The sequence below is a fragment of the Ursus arctos genome, unplaced genomic scaffold (genome assembly GCF_023065955.2).
Source record: "Ursus arctos isolate Adak ecotype North America unplaced genomic scaffold, UrsArc2.0 scaffold_14, whole genome shotgun sequence".
NCBI classification, from domain to species: domain Eukaryota; kingdom Metazoa; phylum Chordata; class Mammalia; order Carnivora; family Ursidae; genus Ursus; species Ursus arctos.
Window position 1 is genome coordinate 18,586,245 of NW_026622808.1, and position 23,069 is coordinate 18,609,313.

Here is a 23,069-nt window from a genome sequence, read left to right on the forward strand (position 1 = left end):
TTCTTCCATCCACAAATCCCCAGAGGCACAGAGCGAGTAGGAAGTTACCCTGGGGATGATTGGCAAATGGACTTCACAATTGCCTAAAAGGCATGGGTACAAGTACCTCCTGGTTTGGATAAATAACCTTCACACATTGGGTTGAGACTTCCCCTGCTGAAACTAAAAAGCCTCAGAAGTGCTCAAGGAAATCACCCCTCAGTTTGGACTCCCCCAGTCCCTTCCGAGTGATAATGGTCCCTCTGTCAAGTTCCAAGTAACAGAGGGAGTACCCAAGGTTTCAGAAACTAACTATCACTTACACTGTGCCTGGAGGCCTCAATCCTCAGGGGGACTAATGAAGCAGCACAAGAAACAAGTCAAAATTGGGTGTCTCTACTCCCTATTGCCTTATTCCGAATTAGAAACACCCTCATGAAAAGGGTTGAGCCCCTTCGAGATCTTATATGGGAGACCCTTCCTTGTCAATGTCCTGCTGGTAGACAAGTCCTTAATTTGGTAAGTCATGTCATCCTTCTTTCAAGATTTCAACAAATTCTTAGGGAGCTTCCCAACTCCCAGCCCCAAAATAACGAACCTGTCCCATTTCACCCTGGGGACCAAGTGCTTGTTAAAATTCTTCCTTCTCTATCTATCTCCCTGGAGCCGGTCTGGGAAGGCTCACATACAGTGATTTTAGCCTCTCCAACAGCAGTCAAAATGCCTGAATCTGAAGCCTGGATCCATCATTCCAGAGTCAAACCCTGGTCACCAGTAGGGCCTAACAACGAGGACCCAAAATCCCTCTCTGAACGCAGAGAGGACCTCAAACTAGTCTTGAAGTGGCAAGACACAGGTAAGTTTTCTTAAATGCTACTTAACTGGTTTATCCTCTGTTTTGCAATGTGCTTTGGGTCTTGCCTCCTAAATGTTTCCTAACCCACTTTATGCCTTCCAAAAGAAAGGTCATCAAACTCCAAATGGTGGAGTCTCATATGGAGGTCAAACCAGACTTCTAAAGGGACCCCTTGATAGGCAGGGAATAGAGGAACCCTGAGTGCCACCCCATCCAACGCCCCCGGCCAGCACAAGTACCTACGATTGGTCGTTACCCTTCTTCCCTAATGGCAGCTAGGGTTACCTCTTCAGAGAGGGAAATGAAGGACAGCTGAAAGAAAAGCAGGCAGGGACAAGGGGCCCTGGGCCTTAAGAGGAAACCGACCTTAAAAGGATTTTACACCACCCTGGAAGGAGGCTTCCCCTTTCCCACATAATAAAGCCTGACTGGATGATGGGCACATGGAGGGTTCATCAGATTAAAACAGCCTGCCAACAAGCCCATAAAAATCCCTAGATCTAAATGCCAAATCGGCAACCCTCTTAGGTCCCTCCCTCTTTGGGAGCTTTGTACTATCCCTCAATAAACTTTGCCTTGCTGTCTACCTCTTTATTCTTGGAAGCAGTGTGACCACGAACTGCGGGCACAAGAGGAAAAGAAATCCTGTAACAACTGGAGCCAACTGTGGTTAGCCTACCTTAGGACAGGGACTTTTTAAGGAATGTTCCCTAGCAGCTGCCGAAAACTCCCTTTGTTTGGGGGAGAATCTGTCTTCCCCAGCCCAATACGGGCTGCCTATTCCCCCTTGTTGGCAGGAAAACATGGTTTTCTGGTACCACTTCGCCTCTCTGCCTCCTCCTCCTGTTTCTGCACCACCTCGGGTGCGGCCTGCACAACTCACTCTGTACCATCCTTGGTGCCTTCAGCACCAATGGCTCCTCCTCCTACCCTCACTATCAAGGAGGGAAGAAGAGCACCCCCCGGACTTAACGCCCACTTCCGATTTCCCTACCAGTGTCTCAGGTAAAAAAATTGACAATGGGAACAAATTGAGTAACTTTTAGTGGACCCAGGTGGAACATAATTTGGTATTTAAACTAAGTTTGTTGATTTAATAGACATGTCTTTAAAGTTGTTAGCATTAAATGTGAAATTTTATTCTGATGAGGTTTGCTAAAGGTCAAATAAGCTTGGTGTTATCTCTGTTGTAATGTTAGCAAAAAGAAGACTTAAAATGATGGTTAATCTTGTCTGTCTCAAAGTCTTCATGGGTAATTGCTAAGATAACTTTCAAAGTCTTGCTTGGATGATAAATGGGATTGAACTCATCGGACATCTAGGTCTTGTCCAAATAGGATAAAGTGCTAAAACACTGATTACTGGATGTAGGTTTACACTTCTGACTTCTTATTCAAATATTCAGAAATATGTGGGTCTGTTGGTAAACCTACTTTGTGCTTAACCAGTTCATTAATTTGCTGTTTAAAGAATTCTGATGTGACAGTTCACAATTGGTTACTACTTAGTTTTCACTGGAGACTAAGGTTTCTAAGAGTGCAGAATTCTGCTAAATGTAATTAAGACTGATAAAAATAGGGAAACTCTGGTATGTGTAAAAAAGATGCAAGGAATGGTAAACAAAGGTAATTTTGTCCTAAATGAGACTGGTTGTTTAGAAAGAAATGGTTTGGGACAAATTCTGAATGCAAAGGAGAGTTGTATAACGTTTGTTGTGTAGGAAAGTCTTTGGAAAGGAATTTTAGGTATGGTCAAGACAGACTAAGATTGAAATGAATGGATTTTAAAGTAAACTGGCATAAGATTAAGTCTGCTTTCTGTTAAAAAGACAAAGTTTTCTTGAATTATTGGTGTGCTTGATAAGAAAATGTGAAGTCTGCCCAGAAATAACAGTTTGTTTTGCCTTTATCAGGTCTGATGATCCCTAATCCTATTTAGGTATGTGCTTTAAAACTTTCTAAGGCTTTAACAAACTTTCCCAAGATTTAAATCGTAAAACGAAGTCTCATTGATTATTTAGGCTGCTTTGGTATGTTACATTCTGGTAGCAGGTCATCATCACTCCATATTCTGATTATTAATATGTTATGTGTCACAGAAATAACCGATTTCCTTGTCAACTGCATCATAATGAACTCTCATATTGGATCATAACAATGTCCCATTTCTGAGTTTTCGTCATTTACAATTGTTCTTAATGTCTTGCAAAATGCGTTTCATCTTCAAGGAGATTCATAAAAAGAACTTTTAAGACAAATACAGGTATTCAGTAAGATCATAAACCTAAAATAGATAAAAATTTCCAGAACTAGGTAAAGCTGCATTCAAACTGAACAAGAAGAGTAACACGGAACTAAATGAATTGGGGAAAATGATTGTAGTTTTTGTGATTCTTGTTTGAAACACTGCTGGTTCTCTCATGTTTCACTCTTGAAGATTAAGGAAACTTTTCCTTAAAATATCTGACTTACAGAAACATGATGAACAAATTGAAGCATTTAACTTTTCTACCTGAACCCTCTGAAATTTGAAAGGTCTCAATAAGTATTCTTCCATGACATCAGTCATTTGCCTAAGTTCAATAAGAATCTGTTCTCCTTGTAACAGGACACCACTGGAAACACTGGTTACCTTACCATGGCTTTGCCTGGACTGTCATATTTGAGACACGCATAGACTCAAATATGACCATACAGCTTTAAGGAACCAAGGTTGACTAGGAAACATGGAGCCATAAAGCCCCTTGGAACTGCTGGCCTGACACCTTGCTTACAGAGTTCCCAGCTGCTTCACCAGGTGAGTAAAGAATGTCACCTCCTGGCAGGTGCAGGAACCTCAGGATATATTGGGGACCTCATTAAGAGGAATCTGCCCACATCTACAGGTATTACAGGCATGTCTGATGGCAAGTACTTGGCTTGGCTTCTGGCCTGGAGAGGCTACTAAAAGTTCAACCTAGAGATTCCTTATTAAAAGTTCCAGCAAAGCAGATTCTAAAAAAGAATCTGTATGATAAATCATTATTCCTGCTGAGCTTACATAAATAATTAGGCCACGTTTCCTAAAACTGGACTTGTTTTTTGAATAAATGAGTCGTGATTTAGCTCTGATTAAAAATGGGAGAAAATGTTTCAGTAACACATCTTTGTAAATATTAAATTTTAATACTATTATAAATTAGACTAGATCCTGAATTCTTTTGGTTTCCTCAAATATTTGGCTATGGCTCTCCAAATTAGGTTTCTAATCTTACATTCTCTTGACTTACTCATTAAAAACTAAAACTGCCTTTTCCTAAAGCCCTAAAAACTGATGCTGGACAACTTGAGGTGAACTTCACAGAGAAATTGCTACAACAGCTCCTAGACAATCTTCTGGCTTCTTATTCTGTGGGGATAATAACAGGACCTGATGGGCATATGATTATTTGAACAACTAGCACCTTGACCCAGTCTATATGGCTGGGATGATGTAATTTTTCCTTAGAAGCTAGAGTGTACCCCCACCCCATGGGGTTAACTATGGACTTGTGGAGATAATGGATGACCCCACTTTATGTTTGGATTGGATGATGCACTTGGGGATGCTCTTATCCACTGAAACAAATCTCCCACTTGCCAGTAATTCCTTGTAATTACGATATTAAGGCTGTACCACAAACAAAAAGGGCTTCTTGATGGTTTTATCCCTTAGTCATTAGTTGTCCCAGAAAGTGCCTCTGCTGAGGTAAAATTGCAAGTAGAGGCCTTATTTAGCCTTGCATACAGTGACCATCTTTCACTAAGCTTGACATGCAATCACCCTCCAACACCAAACAGCCCTTGATAGCCTGACTATAGTTCAGTGAGGCCCAGTATTAGATGGCTGGCTCCTAACAGGACCCGACCTCTATGTGACTAACTTGTGGCCATGGCTTCCCTCAGGCTGGATAGGCCACCATACGCTGGGTTTTGCCTGGATGCATGGACACACTATTAAAACCATCACCAACCCAGCCAGATTTCCAAATTTAAAATGATGGTGGACATGTTCTGTGTCTCATTGTATGACCACCTAGCATCCTTCTTTGTTCCCTCTGAGTCTGGAGGATGTTCTTTGGCATGTAATACACCACGCAGGCACTCAACGATTCACTGAACCGCATCTCCTTACTTAATACTGAAGTTGCACAGATGCACAAAGCAGCTTTACAAAACAGGACGGCATCAGATGTTTCAACTGCTGCACAAAGTGGAATGTGTGCTATCACAAGAACAGAATGTTGTTTATACATTTCAGATTATCACAAAAATATTGCTGGGTTTCTGATATGAATACTCAAATGGGCATTTTAAATGATCTCCTTCATTTATAACTGGTTAAAATTCCTGGACTGGAGAAAAATTATGGTCAACTAGTAAAGGTCTTCTATTCAGGCTTCTCCTTCTCATTATTAACCTTACTTTGTCATCGTTGCCAGCGTCTCCTGGCCTAGTGCCAAGATTCCTTCACTACCATAACTTCCAGCTGACAGATGATCTTTTCTACTCAAGGAGGTTCATACACATTGTCCTCATTTCATTCAGCTGCCTCCCCCTTTCCTAACTCCCTATATGTTCTCCAAGTGACCAGTACTGACCCATAGGTAGGGACATCTCTATGCTCCTATTCAGCAGGAAGACGTTACAGAAGATAAGACCTTCCACCTTCAACAAGATTTAAGGTTCAGAATTGCTCAGGGGGGAAATGATGAAGGAGCAGAAAGCAAGCTGAGGACAAAGCACAAGCTGACACCCCCCAATCTCCCCCATTCCCAGGTGGGATGTGTGTAACATTCCTCAGGCACTCCTGCCTGCCCTAAAACTAAGGGAAGGGGAAAAAAAAAAAAACAAATGGTTAACTAACAGAAATAGACATCACAATCCAGCAAGACAAGAGTCCCGCTCAGTTTACCAATGTCTTAGTGATTTACAAGAAAAAAGCCTAGCTTCCAGAAGGAAACTCCCAACTATCTTAAAGTTATTGCTTTACTAGAGGGAAAAACAGCCTTAACTTGACCATGCCAAAGCCTCCAGCATCTTGTAGGTCCTCCTTAGCATACGAAAGTTCTTTTGAAAACCTCCCTTTTCCTTTCTCTCCCCCAACTCCCAAGTACACCATCAGTCACTCCTCGCAGCCCCTGCGCAGCAGCTCTTTCTGCCGGCAGGTCCTGTCCCCATGTTTAATAAAACCACCTTCTCGCACTGAAGACGTCGGCTCCGGGCCTCACCTATATTCCCAAACTACATGAATGGTGGGTGCAAACTCTTGTTTCTCTTTAGTACAGACTTGTGGTGTACGTGTGTGTAACTGGCTACTGAAATACGCACACTACAGACATCCGAGCAAGCACGTTACCTTCCTACTAAGATACTGTGTGTCCAGAAAGAAAGACGAGCGCGACAAAGCCACATTCTCACTCCACACGAAACGGAAACACAGGCCCTTGTGAACCAACTTTCCCAGTGCTCACCGGTCGGGTCCCGGAGGACTGCGCAGCAGAGTCTGGGTCACTCCCAACAGCGGAAATTCTTTACCTTCAGGAGAAAAGTCACAAAAGTTGCTTGCACAGCGGATACAAAGACCCCACAGAAGCGCCCTCACAGCGGACCGATCGGCGACCCTGACTAAACCCATCCCTGGATTCCCTCCTCTTTCCCGTCACGCCACCCTCACCGCAGACGACCCCAGCATGACCACTACCAACCCAAAGTGCAGAACAAGACGAGGAGGCGGCAATGGAAGAGACCCCAGCGAGCATGTGATGCACCACTTCCGCTTCCTGCCAGCTCCAGGGGCGGGGCCTCCACCTCCGACCGCCAAACTGTGGTTCCCTGGGGTAGGGGGGTATAGGCAGAGAAGTGGCTGGCTGGGCTGGGCGCTGGGGCTGAGGCCCGGATTGGGCCGGGAGGACACGCGGAGGCAGAAACCGGGCATATGGGCAAAGCTGTGGGCAGAGAGCGGGACCCAAGTGCAGGGGCGGGCTGGGGAGGGCGTGGGCGGAGGCTGATCTGCGCTGCTGCCCTGGGATTGTGAGAAACAAATGATTCTCTACCTTGGGGTTAGGAGAAGTAAAGATAAGGCAAATTCCAAAAGGGCTTTGGTATGCTAAAGAAGACTCGGGATTCTGGAGGCCTTGGTATTGTCAAACTAAGGTTGATTTTCCCTCCAGCGTGTAGTAACTTTAAGACTGTTGAGAGTTTCCTAGAGGAATGCTATAATCTGCCAACCTCAAGTATTTGTCAATGGGCTGCAAGTTATAAGGACAGTTAATTTGATCTATGCTTTCTTCTGCCTTTGCTTCCCACAACGGAAGGACGCCCCTGTACTCACCCCGCAACCTGCACAGTGAAAGGTTTCCTGCCTGCCTCGCTGCACATCCTAGAGCCTTTATGGTGGTGGTTCCATGTTGATAAACCCCAAAATCCATCAGTCCATCGCGTTTTTAGGCCTTCATTTCCTCTTGTCGTTTACATTGGACACCCTCCTAAACTCTGGTCGTTGACGCCTTTGTTTCATTGTCTTGACATTTCCTGTAAACCTTTTTTCTGTGTCAGGTATGTATATCTGTTTTTGTTTTTGTGGCATAGCACTGATGCCAGGCATTGTTCTCTTCTTCACACAAGGTTATAAAGTCTCCCCGTACTCGTTTGCTGTGGTGTTCCTTGGGTGGCCTCTGTGCAGGAAATAAAGATCTTTTTTTATTATTACGCTCAGTTAGCCACTGTATAGTACATCATAAGTTTTTGGTGTAGTGTTCAATGATTCGTTAGTTGCGTATAACACCCAGTTCTCATCATAACGCGTGCCCTCCTTAATACCCAATACCCAGTTACCCCATCCCCCAACCCCCTCCTTTCTGTAACCCTCAGTTTGTTTCCCCAGAGTCCAGAGTCTCTCATGGTTTGTCTCCCTCTCTGATTTCTTCCCATTCAGTTTTCACTCCCTTCCCCTATGGTCTTCAATGCTATTCCTTGTGTTCCACATATGAGTGAAGTCCTATGATAATTGCTCTGCTTGACTTATTGCACTTAGCATAATCCCCTTCAGTTCCATCCCTGTCAATGCAAATGGTGGGTATTCATCCTTTCTAATGGCTGAGTTATGTTCCATTGTATATATGGACCACATCTTCTTTATCCATTCATCTGTTGAGGGACATCTCGGTTCCTTCCACAGTTTGGCTGTTGTGGACAATGCTGCTATGAACACTGGGGTGCATGTGCTCCTTTTCCCTACATCTGTATCTTTGGGCTAAATACCTAATCACTGGGTCATAGGGCAGCTCTATTTTTAACATCTTTTTTTTTTTTTTTTAAGATTTTATTTATTTATTCGACAGAGATAGAGACAGCCAGCGAGAGAGGGAACACAAACGGGGGAGTGGGAGAGGAAGAAGCAGGCTCATAGCAGAGGAGCCCGATGTGGGGCTCGATCCCATAACGCCAGGATCACGCCCTGAGCCGAAGGCAGACGCTTAACCGCTGTGCCACCCAGGCGCCCCTATTTTTAACATCTTGAGTAAACTCCATACTGTTTTCCAGAGTGGCTATATAAGCCTGCATTCCCACCAACAGTGTCAGAGGGTTCCCCTTTCTCCACATCCTTGACAACACGTGTTGTTTCCTGTCTTATTAATTCTGGCCACCCAGGCCCCTGAAAACACTCCTGAGACAGTAGTGTGGGTGCTCACCGTGGGAAGCTGCGGTTTTCAGCAGAACAAGGAGAAGTGAGGACTGTCCTGCAGAGTTTATTAAAGAGGGCAGACTGTGAATTTTCTGCTCTGGGCCAGAGATTTGGCTATGGCCATTTTTTCTCTGATCCCCTAAAGAGGAGGGGAAAGGCCCCAGGGTACAAAAGACTCAGAAGTCCGGTTTCCACTGAGCCCATCCCCCAGACTGGGGGTGATGCAACTCTGCACAGCAGGATTACCTGAGAAACAGAGCAGCAGGCCCCTCCCCCAGAAGACAGGATGGAAGAAGGGGGGGGGCATGACAATCCTATACGACTATAAAATCCCAACACAAGGGGAAAATTGTATATTGAGCTCCAGATGTGGCCTCACGACTTATTTTTCAGATACAATTTTACTTTCCTTTTCTTTCTTTTTTTTTGTTTTCCTTTTTTCATGCCATTTTCCCCTGCTGTATTCTTCTTTATGCCTATTCTTCATTTCAACTAGATGGTTATTATACCAACTCGTTTTTTTATAGGTGCTTTTTAACTTATATTTTTACACATCTATATTTTTTATAAATTTATGCTTTATTTTAGCCCATTTTTCACTCTTCTCAGTTTTACCGTTTTATATATACAAGTTTTACTTTCTAGTGATTTTGGGACATAGTATCCTCTAACACAGAAACAAAAGTACACCCAGGAACAACTGAAACACCCTGCTTTGTCCACACTCAGAGATTATAGCCCCCTTTACCCTCCCCCTTTTTTTCTTTCTTTCTTCTATTTTGTATATATACATTTTTGGGGTAATTTTTAAATTTTTTTTAACTTTTTCCATTTTTAATTTTTTTAAGATTTTATGTATTTGACAGAGCGAGCGTGCGCGTGCGCATGCACAAGCAGGGGGAGCAGCAGGCAGAGGGAGAGGGAGAAGCAGGCTCCCCGCTTCTTGATCCCAGGGGAGAAGGGAGTGGGAGGTAATGGACGAAATAGGTGAAGGGGATTAAGAGGTACAGTCTTCCAGTTCTAAAATAACAAGCTACAACACTGGGTATGTTGGGGTTAACGTATATGAACGCATAATACTTGGCTTGCTAAAATGTAACACGGAGGCTGCTGGGGCAAGAAGGAATGCCGAGGCCTGTGCGACCAGTCTGCCACAGGATTGCCACAGGGAGTTACCTTCCCCCAAAGCTTTCTGAGCCCAAACAGCTGCCCCGTGATCGAACAGACGAAGAGATGTATGCATTGTCCCCTAAAGCTGTGTTTAACAGAACCCCTAGAACAACCTGATTAGCACGTGTATCTTTCCTGTAATCAGACTTCCATTTTCTGTAAGACCCCTTGCCACACATCACTTGCTTGAGAAACAGAGTAATAAAGATTTATGATTATCCTGAGGTATGAATAAAGGTAAAGAAGAATAAGTAAAGAGTAAAGAGCAAAGGGCCTTCATCTCTGAGCATTGACCCCCTTGCCTTCTCTCTTTCACAGCAAAGTCTGGAGTATTCTTCTGTCCATGTACAGGGATTACTGGCCATTCCCAGCAGATGTAATGTTCGGCATAGAGAATAGAAGTCAACGTAACACGTAACAACATTGTACGGTGAGAGATGGTAGCTAGGCTGACTGTGGTGACCATCTTATGACGTGTCCATATGTTGAATCACGGTGTATGCCTGAAACTAATCCAGTATTGTATGTCAGTTGTTCATCAATAAAAAGGTAAAGACTGACCTTGTTCGTGTGCAGCACAAAATGTGCTTTATACATCGATTGAGTTGTTATGTCTATTGCTATGTTAATGTTTTATTTTTAACTGTAGAAATGCTTCATTTTTTAAAAAGATTTTATTTATTTATTTGACAGAGAGAGACAGCCAGCGAGCGAGGGAACACAAGCAGGGGGAGTGGGAGAGGAAGAAGCAGGCTCATAGTGGAGGAGCCTGATGTGGGGCTCAATCCCATAACGCCGGGATCACGCCCTGAGCCGAAGGCAGACACTTAACTGCTGTGCCACCCAGGTGCCCCAGAAATGCTTCATTTTTATGTAGCAAGAAAGTCTGATTTTAAAAGACTGCATTGCCTTCATGACTTGAAATCCTCTTCAAACTAGCAGTTATATTCAGATTTTATAGTTTTCTTCTTGTATATGTATATACATTTACATGTATATACATATACATTTCTTCTCGTATAAAGACATTGAAATCTTGCATCCTCCTGGGATATATTAGAACATGTGGGGTGTGGTCCTGGATTCAGTCACCTTTATTCCTCTAGAAACAATGGGTGATTGTTTAGTACCATTTATTGATAAACTATTCAAGATCTACTCATCTGAAATTCCACTCCTATTGAAAAAATAATTATAGACATCTGTATCATTTTCTAGACTCTTCTGTGCTAGTAATATATTTATGTGCATATCACACTTTTTTATTATATTAGTTTCATGTGTTTTTTTTAAAAGATTTTATTTACTTATCCGACAGAGATAGAGACAGCCAGCGAGAGAGGGTACACAAGCAGGGAGAGTGGGAGAGGAAGAAGCAGGCTCATAGCGGAGGAGCCTGATGTGGGGCTCGATCCCATAACACTGGGATCACGCCCTGAGCCGAAGGCAGACGCTTAACCGCTGTGCCACCCAGGTGCCCCGGTTTCATATGTTTTAATATTTCATGGTAAATATCTAATGGTAGGTAATCCTTGTTGCAGGTTACTGCAGCAGGTGTTGTGCTTGGCGTTCTTCACTGGCCGGCTGGTCATGCGTGCAGGCGCAGGGACTTGCTGTTAGAGTCTGTATTTGAAGGAGCAAAGACATCTTTCCGTCTTTAGAGGCTGCTTTCACTAAAGACCTTCTCCTGCTGGGTCCCTGGGCTAATGGTTTGCCTCTGGGATCATGGTTCACTGGGCTTGGATCAGGTAATACAGCTGAGGCTGCTTCTGCTGTGGGGTCTGCGGTTGGCAATCCTATTCGTAGGGAAATCGACCTTGTCTGGTCCCTGGGACTGCCTCCAGGACCTTGGGCAGTAGGGCTGGCATGGGCACGAGGGTTCTCTTCAGGGTCCACATATGGCCAGGCTATTTTCCCAGTTGTGTGGAAAGGTATGGCTCTCTCACCAGGCAGGCAGGAATGGTCCCAGAACACAGCTGAGAGGGGCTGCAGCTAGGTCACAGGGCTGCCTGTCCACATCCATGACCAAGTTTTGCAGGCCTGGCTCAGGGGGCACTGATGAGCAAGTCTCCACCTGGGGCCCTGGGTGGACATGATTTCTCCTACATCGTGGTTCAGAGTGTGTAGAGCTTGGTTATGGGCTGCTTCAAGATCTGCAGTCAGACCAAAATCTTGTCTGTCAGTTATTACTGCCTAATTATTGAGGTCTTTTTTCTCAGCGTGGTAATCTCTGTTCTCCTTCTCTTTCTATGAAATCGACTACTCTAGTTATTCATGTAAGTAGAACCATATAATAGTTACCAATTCAGAATGTCCTATTTTTGACACTTCCAAATTTTAACTTCTGAAATCTATATTCCTTCCAAATAATCTCCACCCACAGCCCTCCCTGTATCAATGGATACAATTCCATTCTTTCAGGTGTTCGGGCCCCAAATCCTGCAGTCAATCTTGGCTCCTCTCTTTATCTCAGATTTCATTTTTTGATAGCTGCATAATATTCCATTGTATATGTATACCACATCATCTTATCCAGGACATCTGGGCTCTTTCCATAGTTTGGCTATCGTGGACATCACTGCTATAAACATTGGGGTGCAGATGCCCCTTTGGATCACTACATTTGTATCTATGGGGTAAATAGCTGGGTCATAGGGTAGCTCTATTTTCAACTTTTTGAGGAACCTCCATACTGTTTTCCACAGTGGCTGCACCAGGTTGCATTCCCACCAGTAGTGTAGGAGGGCTCCCTTTCTCCGCATCCTCGCCAACATCTGTCATTTCTCAACTTGTTAATTTTAACCATTCGGCCTGGTCTGAGGTGGTATCTCATTGTGGTTTTGATTTGCATTTCCCTGAAGCCGAGTGATGTTGAGCACTTTTTCATGTGTCTGTGGCCATTTGGATGTCTTCTTTGGAGAAATGTCTGTTCATGTCTTCTGCCCATTTCTTGATGGGATTATTTGTTCTTTGGGTGTTGAGTTTGGTAAGTTCTTTACAGATTTTGGATACTAGCCCTTTACATGATATGTCATTTGCAAATATTTTCTCTCATTCTTTTGGTTGTCTTTCGGTTTTGTCAACTGTTTCCTTTGCTGTGCAAAAGCTTTTTATCTTAATGAAGTCCCAATAGTTCATTTTTGCCTTTGTTTCCCTTGCCTTTGGAGACATGTCTAGCCAGAAGTTGCTGCGGGCTAGGTCAAAGAGGTTGCTGCCTGTGTTCTCCTCAAGGATTTTGATGGATTCCAGTCTCACATTTAGGTCTTTCATCCATTTTGAGTCTATTTTTATGTATGGTGTAAGGAAATGGTCCAGTTTCATTTTTCTGCATGTAGCTGTCTGATTTTCCCAGCGCCATTTGTTGAAGAGACTGTCTTTTTTTCCATTGGATATTCTTTTCTGCTTTGTCGAAGATTAGTTGACCACAGAGTTGAGGGTCCATTTCTGAGTTCTCTATTCTTTCCATTGATCTATATGTCTGGTTTTGTGCCTGTACCATACTGTCTTGATGATTACAGCTTTGTAATAGAGCTTGAAGTCCGGAACTGTGATGTCACCAGCTTTGGTTTTCTTTTTCAACATTCCTTTGGCTATTCAGGGTCTTTTCTGTTTCCATACGAATTTTAGGATTATTTGTTCCAGTTCTGTGAAAAAAGTTGATGGTATTCTGATAGAGATTGCATTGAATGTGTAGATTGTTCTACATAGCATAGACATTTTAACAATATTTTTTCTTCCAATCCATGAGCATGGAATGTTTTTTCATTTCTTTTTTTTCTTTTAAGATTTTATTTATTTATTTGACAGAGATAGAGACAGCCAGCGAGAGAGGGAACACAAGCAGGGGGAGTGGGAGAGGAAGAAGCAGGCTCATAGCAGAAGAGCCTGATGTGGGGCTCGATCCCAGATCGCTGGGATCACGCCCTGAGCCGAAGGCAGACGCTTAACCGCTATGCCACCCAGGCGCCCCTGTTTTTCCATTTCTTTGTGTCTTCCTCAATTTCTTTCATGAGTATTCTATAGTTTTCTGAATACATATCCTTTGCCTCTTTGGTTAGATTTATTCCTAGGTATCTTATGGTTTGGGGTGCAGTTGTAAATGGGATCGACTCCTTAATTTCTCTTTCTTCTGTCTCATTGTTGGTGTATAGAAATGCACCTGATTTCTGTGCATTGATTTTATATCCTGACACTTCACTGAATTCCTGTATGAGTTCTAGCAGTTTTGGGGTGGAGTCTTTTGGGTTTTCCACACAAAGTATCATATATCTGCAAAGAGTAAGAGTTTGACTTCTTCTTTGCCGATTTGGATGCCTCTTATTTCTTTTTGTTGTCTGATTGCTGAAGCTAGGACTTCTAGTATTATGTTGAACAGCAGTGGTGGTAGTGGACGTCCCTGCCATGTTCCTGACCTTAGGGGAAAAGCTCTCAGTTTTTTTCCATTGAGAATGATATTTGCTGTGGGTTTTTCATAGATGGCTTTTATGATACCGAGGTATGTACCCTCTAGCCCTACACTGTGAAGAGTTTGAATCAAGAAAGGATGCTGTACTTTGTCAAATGCTTTTTCTGCATCTATTGGAGGATCATATGGTTCTTGTCCTTTCTTTTATTAATGTGATGTATCACATGGATTGATTTGTGGAAGTTGAACCAACCTTGCAGCCCAGGAATAAATCCCACTTGGTCATGGTGAATAATCCTTTTAATGTACTGTTGGATCCTATAGGCTAGCATTTTGGTGATAATTTTGGCATCCATATTCATCAAGGATATTGGTCTGTAATTCCCCTTTTTGGTAGGGTCTGTTTCTGGTTTTGGGATCAAGGTAATGGTGGTCTCATAAAAAGAATTTGGAAGTTTTCCTTCCATTTCTATTTTTTGGAACAGCTTCAGAAGAATTGGTATTAATTCTTCTTCAAATGTTTGATAGAATTCCCCCAGGAAGCCATCTGGCCATGGGCTCTTGTTTATTGGGAGATTGTTTATTACTGCTTCAATTTCCTTGCTGGTTTTGAGTCTGTTCAGGTTTTCTATTTCTTCCTGGTTCTGTTTTGGTAGTTTATACGTCTCTAGGAATGCATCCATTTCTTCCAGATTGTCTAATTTGTTGGCATATAGTTGCTCATAATATCTTATAATTGTCTGTATTTCTTCAGTGTTGGTTGTGACATTTCCTCTTTCATTCATGATTTTATTTATTTGGTCCTTTCTCTTTTCTTTTTGATAAGTTTGGCCAGGGATTTATCAGTCTTATTAATTCTTTCCAAAAAGCAGCTCCTAGTTTTGTTGATCTGTTCTACTGCTCTTCTGTTTTCTATTTCATTGATTTCTGCACTACTCTTTATTATTTCTCTTCTCCTGCTGGGTTTAGGCTTTATTTTCTGTTCTTTCTCCAGCTCCTTTAGGTGTAGGGTTAGGTTGTGTATTTGAGACCTTTCTTGTTTCTTGAGAAAGGCTTCTAGTGTTATATACTTCCCTCTTAGGACCGCCTTTGCTGCATCACAAAGATTTTGAACAGTTGTGTTTTCATTTTCACTTGTTCCTTTGAATTTTTAAGTTCTTTTTAATTTCCTGGTTGACCCATTCGTTCCTTAGTGGGATGCTCCTTAGCCTCCATTTATTTGAGTTCTTTCCAACTTTCCTCTTGTGATTGAGTTCCAGGTTCAAAGCATTGTGGTCTGAAAATATGCAGGGAATGATCCCAATCTTTTGGTACCAGTCGAGACCTGATTTGTGACCCAGGATGTGATCTATTCTGGAGACTGTTCCATGTGCACTAGAGAAGGATGTGTATTCTGTTGCTTTGGGATGGAATGTTCCGAATATATCTGTGAAGTCCATCTGGTCCAGTCTGTCATTCAAAGGCCTTCTTTCCTTGTTGATCTTCTGCATAGATGATCTGTCCATTTCAGTGAGGAGGGTGTTAAAGTCCCCTACTATTATTGTATTATTGTCAATGTGTTTCCTTGATTTTGTTATTACTTGGCTTATATACTTGGCTGCTCCCATGTTGGGGGCATAAATATTTACAATTGTTAGATCTTCTTGTAGGATAGACCCTTTACTTATGACATAGTGTCTTTCCTCATCTCTTATTACAGTCTTTGGTTTAAAATCTAATTTGCCTGATATAAGGATTGCCACCCCACATTTCTTTTGATGTCCAGTAGCATGATAAATAGTTTTCCACCCCCTCACTTTAAATCTGGAGATGTCTTTGGGTCTAAAATGAGTCTCTTGCAGACAGCATATTGATGGGTCTTCTTTTTTATCCAGTCTGATACCCTGTGTCTTTTGATTGGAGCATTTAGCCCATTTATATTCAGGGTAACTATGGAAAGATATGGACTTAGTGCCATTGTATTGCCTGTAAGGTGACTGGTACTGTATATTGTCTCTGTTCCTTTTTGGTCTATGTTACTCTTGGGCTCTCTCTTTGCTTAGAGGATCCCTTTCAATATTTCTTGTAGGGCTGGTTTGGTGATCACAAATTCTTTTAGTTTCTGTTTATCTTGGAAGATTTTTATCACTCCTATTTTCAGTGACACCCTAGCCGGATAAAGTATTCTTGGCTGCACATTTTTCTCATTTAGTACCCTGAATATATCATGCCAGTCCTTTCTGGACTTCCAGGTCTCTGTGGGTAGGTCTGCTGCCAATCTAGTTTCTACCCTTGTAGGTTACAGTCTTCTTGTCCCAAGCTGCTTTCAGGATTTTCTCTTTGTCTCTGAGTTTTGTAAGTTTTACTATTAAATGTCAGGGTGTTGACCTATTTTTATTGATTTTGAGGGGGATTCTCTGTGCCTCCTGGATTTTGATGCCTGTTTCCCTCCCCAAATTAGGGAAGTTCTCTGGTATAATTTACTCCAGTATACCTTCTGTCCCCCCCTTTCTTCTTCTTCTGGGATCCCAATTATTCTAATATTGTTTCACTTTATGATATCACTTATCTCTCTAATTCTCCCCTCGTGATCCTGTAGCTGTTTATCTCTCTCTTTCTCAGCTTCTTTATTCTCCATCGTTTGGTCTTCTATAACACTAATAAAATAAATCCAGTTCTTAAGTGGTGAAGATGTGAAGTGTGAGTTGCTGGTCTCTGTGTCTCTTTCCATTTGAAAGTGGCCAGTTTGAGAAAACGAAGCTTATAGCGTGAAAGGAAATCCTCATGGTGCTTGGGCCCCAGTGTCTAGTTGTGACTCTGCTCGGTTATGTTTAGATGAATCAGGGAATTCTTTTCTATCATTTGATGTCGAAGCAAAGCAGTCTAGTGAAGCCTTATCTTTACGGGAGCCAGGACCATGAGATGATCACGCTCACTGAAAATCAAGGAGTGCTGTGACGGACCCTTCACATTCTCAGCTCAAGGCCATATCAACCAGTTGGTGGAAAAGTGTAACTCACACACATCTCCCTTGGTAAGGTGAATAATAGCTTCCCAAAGATGTCCATTCTCATCTCCAGAATCTGTCAATGTGTTACTTTAGATGGCAAAAGGCTCTTTGCAAGTGTTATTAATTTAAGGACCTTGAGATGGGAAATGAACCTGGAATTCTCTGGGTCAGCTCAGTGTAATCATCAGAGTCCTTAGAAGAGGAAGTAGGAGGACTAGAGAGAGATGTGAAGGTGCTATACTTTGTACTTTGAAGATAGAAGAAGGGACCATGAGCCAAGGAATGTGTGTGTGGGGGGGGTCTCTGGAATTTGGGAAGGCAAGGAAACAGACTTTTTGAGCACCTCCAGAAAGAAAGCAGATCTCCTGATACATTTTAGACTTCTGACCTCCAGAAGTGTAAGAATAAATTTGTATCATTTTAATCCACTAGACTTATGGCAATGTGTTACAGCATTAATAGAAATTTAATACATCTCTTTTCCAAAATTTGCCATCTTACTGCCACTGGCTAGTCAGGCCTCCATCATCTCTCCTCTTGAATACTTCAATGATCTTCTAACTGTTTCCTCTGCCTCCAGTTTCTCCCACTCAGAGCAATCCTAAAGGTCCTCATACTACAATATTGAGATTTTCATGAGATAGAGAATTGAGATAAGGGGCATTAACCAAAGAGAAAACAATGTCTCTAGTGAGATATTCTCAATGTGATGAATTTGGGGATATCCTAAACCTAGCTTGAGACTTGTCACTTCACAATTCCAATAAGTATTCATTCCTACATTTATAACTGGACTTTGAGTTTTTTAAAATAATTCCATGAAACGACAGGAATCCCTTTAAGATTATAGGAGATGTCCCATGACACTGACAGAAAGAATTCGTTGTTCGACTGGAAAGAAATGGAATCCCAGAGGCAAGATGGCAGAGGAGTAGAGGCCCTCACTTCATCTGGTCCCTTGAATTCAGCTGGATATCTATCAAACCATTCTGAACACCCATGAATTCAGCCTGAGATGTAAGAAAATAAAACTGGAATTCTACAAGTAGAAAAGTGACTACTTTTTGCAAGGTAAGAGGTGCAGAGATGTGAATCTGAGGAGAGATATCAAAAGACAAATGGAGGGGAGAAGGGGCCTCCATAAGCTGGCTACCGGGAAGTGATACAACCCTGGAGGACAAAATCAGAACCCTTAGAAATCTGCTCCAGTGAGAGACATGACTGTCTGAGAAATCTGCTCCAGTGAGAGACATGCCTGTCTGAAAGGGGCTTAGGGAATGAAAAGGGCAAAATTCTGGGTGGGTCATTGTGGTCTCAGGATCCCAGGAGTCACAGAACAAACGGGATTGCCTGAACTGGTAGAGTCCCCAAGCAGTGGAGCATGGAAACCAGGAGGGGACTCTCTGTTCCTGTCACCATAAACAGCGAGCTAGGCAGTCAGGTGACCACTCTGCCTTGAGTGCCCTGAAAAAGGACTGGACTGCATGGGCCGTTTGCCATCCCCCTGGAGGGGTAAAATGGGTACGCCCACAACCGGGCAACAGCTCTCAGGGTGGCAGCCCCAGAAAGGACAGTAGGGTGATATCCAGCCATCCCCTGGGAGCAGTGGAGTGGGGCACACACACAAGCTCACAACTGCTCTCAGTCCCAGGGCACACGAAGGGCAATAACATGGGTCCCTCAAACTCCCCCATAGGAGGGGGGCATGTACAGCGGGCATGTACCGCAAGAGTCTGCAGACTTTGGCACACAGAAAAGTGAAGACAGTTTTTCCCAGAGGGTTTATTGAGGAGGGGGAACTGTGATCTTTTGGCTCTGGGGCTGGAGATCAGGGCACAGCCATTTTTATTCTAACAGGCTAAAGAGAGGAGGAAAGCCTCCAGGGAACAAAAGCCACACAGAGGACCAGCTTATGCTGAGCCCAGCCCCCCGGTAGGGGGCGATGCAACTCTGCCCAGGCAAAAATACCCGAGAAGCAGCACAGCAGTCCCCTCCCCCAGAAGACAGATTGGAAGAACAGGTGGACAACTAGTTTATGGATCCCACAAGACTAAAACTCCAGCACCAGGGGAAAATAGTATATTAAGCTTGAGGGTTTTTTTCTCACAATTCGGTTTATCTTTCAGTCTGAAATTTTCAACTGGAAAGAAATGAACAGGGCAGGAGGTGTATGAATGCACTGGAAATGGTGAGAATCCTCATCAGCATGGGAATGCTGTTTCTATTTTGAGATGGGTAGGATCCATTAATGAGTCTGAGAAATCTTTGAAGCATCGTTTATCCATTCAACAACAGGCAAGAAGCCATGTCCAGTGGGAAACTCCATGACTGTGAGCAATGTGGAAAAGACTTCAGTGAACACTCGTGCCTTAAGACACATAAGAGAACTCAAAATGAAAGGGACACCTATGAGGACAAGAAATACGGAAAAAGCACTTGCTTTCTTATTGCTGTCGTGTGTACTCACAATGGTGAGAAATCCTATGAGTGTAAGAAATAAGGCAAAGCCTTCCTTGATACCTCTAAGCCAGCCAAACATGTAAGCATGCACAGGGGAGAGAAACCCTATAAAGTAAGGAATGTGGGCAAGGCTTTACATATCCTTTCCACCTAAATACTCACATGGGAACCCACACTGCAGATATACCCTAGAAATGTAATGACTGTAAGAAAGCATTCGGTTGGCCCTCATATTTGATTAATCATAAGATAATGCACAGTGGGGAGAAACGCATGAATGTACAGAATGTAGGAAAGTCTTTGCTTTTTCCTCATGCCTAACACCACCTGTAAAAATAAACACTGGAGAGGCATCCCGTAAATGTGACGAACGTGGAAAGCCTTTGCTTTATCATCAAACTTGTATAAACATGTGAGAATTTGAACTGGAGAGAAACCCAGGGAAATGTAATGAATGTGGGAAATCGTTGGTTCAGCATTCAGGCCTTTACAAACATGTAAAAACCTACGGCGTGAAACCCAGGATGTAAACAATGTGAGAAAGCCTACACGCATTCCAACTCACTTTGGATACATGAAGAACTCACCCCACAAATGGTAGAAGTGTAGGACAGCCTGCACTTCTCCCCATTCCTTTGACTGTCATGAACACACTCATCCTGGAGAGAAATCCCATCAATGTAAGGAGTGTGCTGAAGGCCTCAGCAGTCCCGATTCACTTTGAAGATATGAAAGGAACACACTGGTGGGATGGTCTGCATGAGTAAAGAATGTGGGAGAGCCATCAATCTCCTGACAACCCAGTATGCTGGGTCTCACAGTGATGCCATGCTATTAAAGAAACATGGAAAGTTCTTTACTATATCCTCAGTGAAATATGTTCCTTAAATGTGGTACATGCTGCAGTGTAGACTCTATGGCCGTAAGACATGTGGGAAAACTGCACTTGTCCTGAATTCCTCGGTGTTCTTTTGTGATCTCATTGTGTAGTAGGCTTCATGGGTGTAAGATATTTGTCATTTTTCATTAGAATGTTCCTCATCCTTAATAAACACGAGGCGATTCACACTCAAGAGAAACTGTAGGGAATACTGAAAATGATACTGAGTCAGAATCTTATGTCTGTTGGCAGACATTAGCCTTGTGGGTGGTCGTAAGATCTGTTTTAAACATTCATCACTGCATCACAACCTCTGCTGGGGGTAGGGTCTATCTTTGCCCTGACTGGCCAGACCAGTCTACGTGCAGCACCTTCAACTTCGCATCCTGCCCAAAAGTGGGCCTGCACGATTCACGCTTTATTGTCTTCTACCCACCTGGATTCTCTTACCGGATTGGCGTGGTCTTACGTTGCGAGCACAGTGCCTGCATCGCTGTTCAAACTGCACGTTGATTCCATCCACACTGACTCACTCTAGCCAGAGTAGGGGATGTAAACCATGTCTGGCAGTTATGGAAAGAAGACCTTGTGTCCCTCTCTCACCTGATCCTATCTTGAGAAATCTCAGGATGAAGCATGCGATGAATGGAGAAAAAGTGAGATTACACCTAGTAACATGAGACACCACGAGCACATGCCCTATAAACACCACCCTACCAGCTCGGGAGGCCCTTTGACTTAAGCTGTTTAGCAAGAGGATGTGAATAAGGGATTTGCTTTTCCGCCGCTACGTCCAGCACCACAGCCTGGCAAAACAACCCTACCATGTTTGTAGCTGCGGTCTGGCTCTGCGCTTGTCATTCCATCCACGCGCTGTGAAAACAGCCTCAGTGATACAAATTTATATAGCTCTGATGCCCGAGCAGCGTTGGGTTGGATTATGTCATGTGTGGCCATCAGGGCTGCAGCTGCTTGATGACGCTTTTTGAGGCTTAATGAAACCATTGTAGTGATAATCCAAATCAAGCTTCCCGCGTCTTATGGCTTCAATACGAATTATCTGTGCACATATTTCTCTTGCTCTCATTCACTTTTTTACCTGGGAAGAATGCAAAACCCTGATCGCTCTTTCCCTGGGACATTTGTTAGATGTGCCTTTGCAGTGAGGAAACTTGAGAGGTGACTTAAGAGCAGGCTCACTTACTACAAATAAACTAGGTTCTACAAGCTCAGCATTCTTCTTCAGCACGTGGGGTGTATTGGGGCATCCACGTGGGTCCTTTAACCCCTGAGAGACGGGGACAAAGGGAGCCAATTCACACATGTTGGTGCTCGTGCTATTGGCTATACCGGGAGTCAGTAATGGCCTTTGTCTCTGACATTAGTGTTTCAGCTCCTCTGCCAACATCCATGAGGTAGTGACAGGCTAACTTAAGACCTTGGAGGAAGGGAATAATCAAATCACACGTTCAAGAATTTTGGCAATGGGAATGACGTGTTAATAGAGTCATGGCTTTCTGGGAGAGGGAGAACAATGGCGGCCAGGCTGTGTGTGAAAACATGAATATCTGCAATGCAGTAATGAAATTTCTTCCACAAAAGGTTTCCTCATGATCTGAGCAAGATGTGAATAGGGCCCCTACTCTCCTACTTCCTCATGAACCTGGTTAAGTACTATAGTTACATCAGCTTTTTTTTCTTAATTTGTTAATCTTCCTGTACCCTTTTGTGATAGTCTCCACTTATACATACTGTATGTGGATCTTATCTATTTGAAATCATATTTAAAAATTCTTTTATTTCATTTGGAACATTAGTCCATAATATAAGGTAGTTACTAATAAATATGGATTTATGTCTAGCATCTCATTTTTTTCAGTATGTATCTCCCCCTAATTCGTAAACTAGTATGTTGCCCCTATTCCATCAACCTCATACTTAGGCCTTTATTTCCCCTTATTTCTTCTTGTTTATGTTGGACACAATAGTAAACTCTAATCGTTGATTCCTTGTTTTCAATATAATAACATTTTGTAAAACTTTCATATTTTTGTTCACATTTTGTGAAAAAGCACTGACACTGGGCATTCTTCCCTTATTCGAGAATGGTTATAAAGTTACTCCATTAGTCATGTTTGCTGTGATTTTGAGTGGACCGTCTTTGTACAGTTAATAAGGCTCTTTAAAAACACTGATTTAAAACATATTTCATCAAGACTTGTTCATGGGCATCATTAAATGATTTGTATGCATCTACTGAACTGATGATATCTATTTTGCTATATTAGTGTTTTGTGTTTTACTGCACAAATCCTTTAATTGTTATGCAGGCAAAGAAGTGTTTTTAAAAATTATATCTGGAGGGGCACCTGGGTGGCACAGCCAGTTGGCCATCCAACTCTCAGTTTCAGTTCAGGTCCTGATCTCAGGGTCATGGTATCGAGCTCTGAGCACCAACTCTGCTTGGGACTCTCTCCCTCTGCTCCTCCATCCCGTGCATGCTCTCTCTCAAATAATCTTTTTTTTTTTAATGGAATAAAATAAAAATTGTATCTGGATTTCCTAACTTGCTTTAAAAAGTCCCTTCAAACTCTCAATTATATACAGAGTTTATAGTTTACTTCTT

The 23,069-nt window shown here is 42.8% G+C and overlaps 1 long non-coding RNA gene across 1 annotated transcript; it reads left to right on the forward strand.

Moving 5' to 3' along the window:
* Positions 1-22,990, forward strand: LOC113242958 (uncharacterized). The gene is made up of 6 exons (XR_008959054.1): positions 1-835; positions 2,748-2,773; positions 3,443-3,631; positions 10,028-11,457; positions 17,947-18,174; positions 19,230-22,990. It is a non-coding gene; the product is annotated as an uncharacterized LOC113242958 (long non-coding RNA).
* Positions 22,991-23,069: the final 79 nt, after the last annotated feature.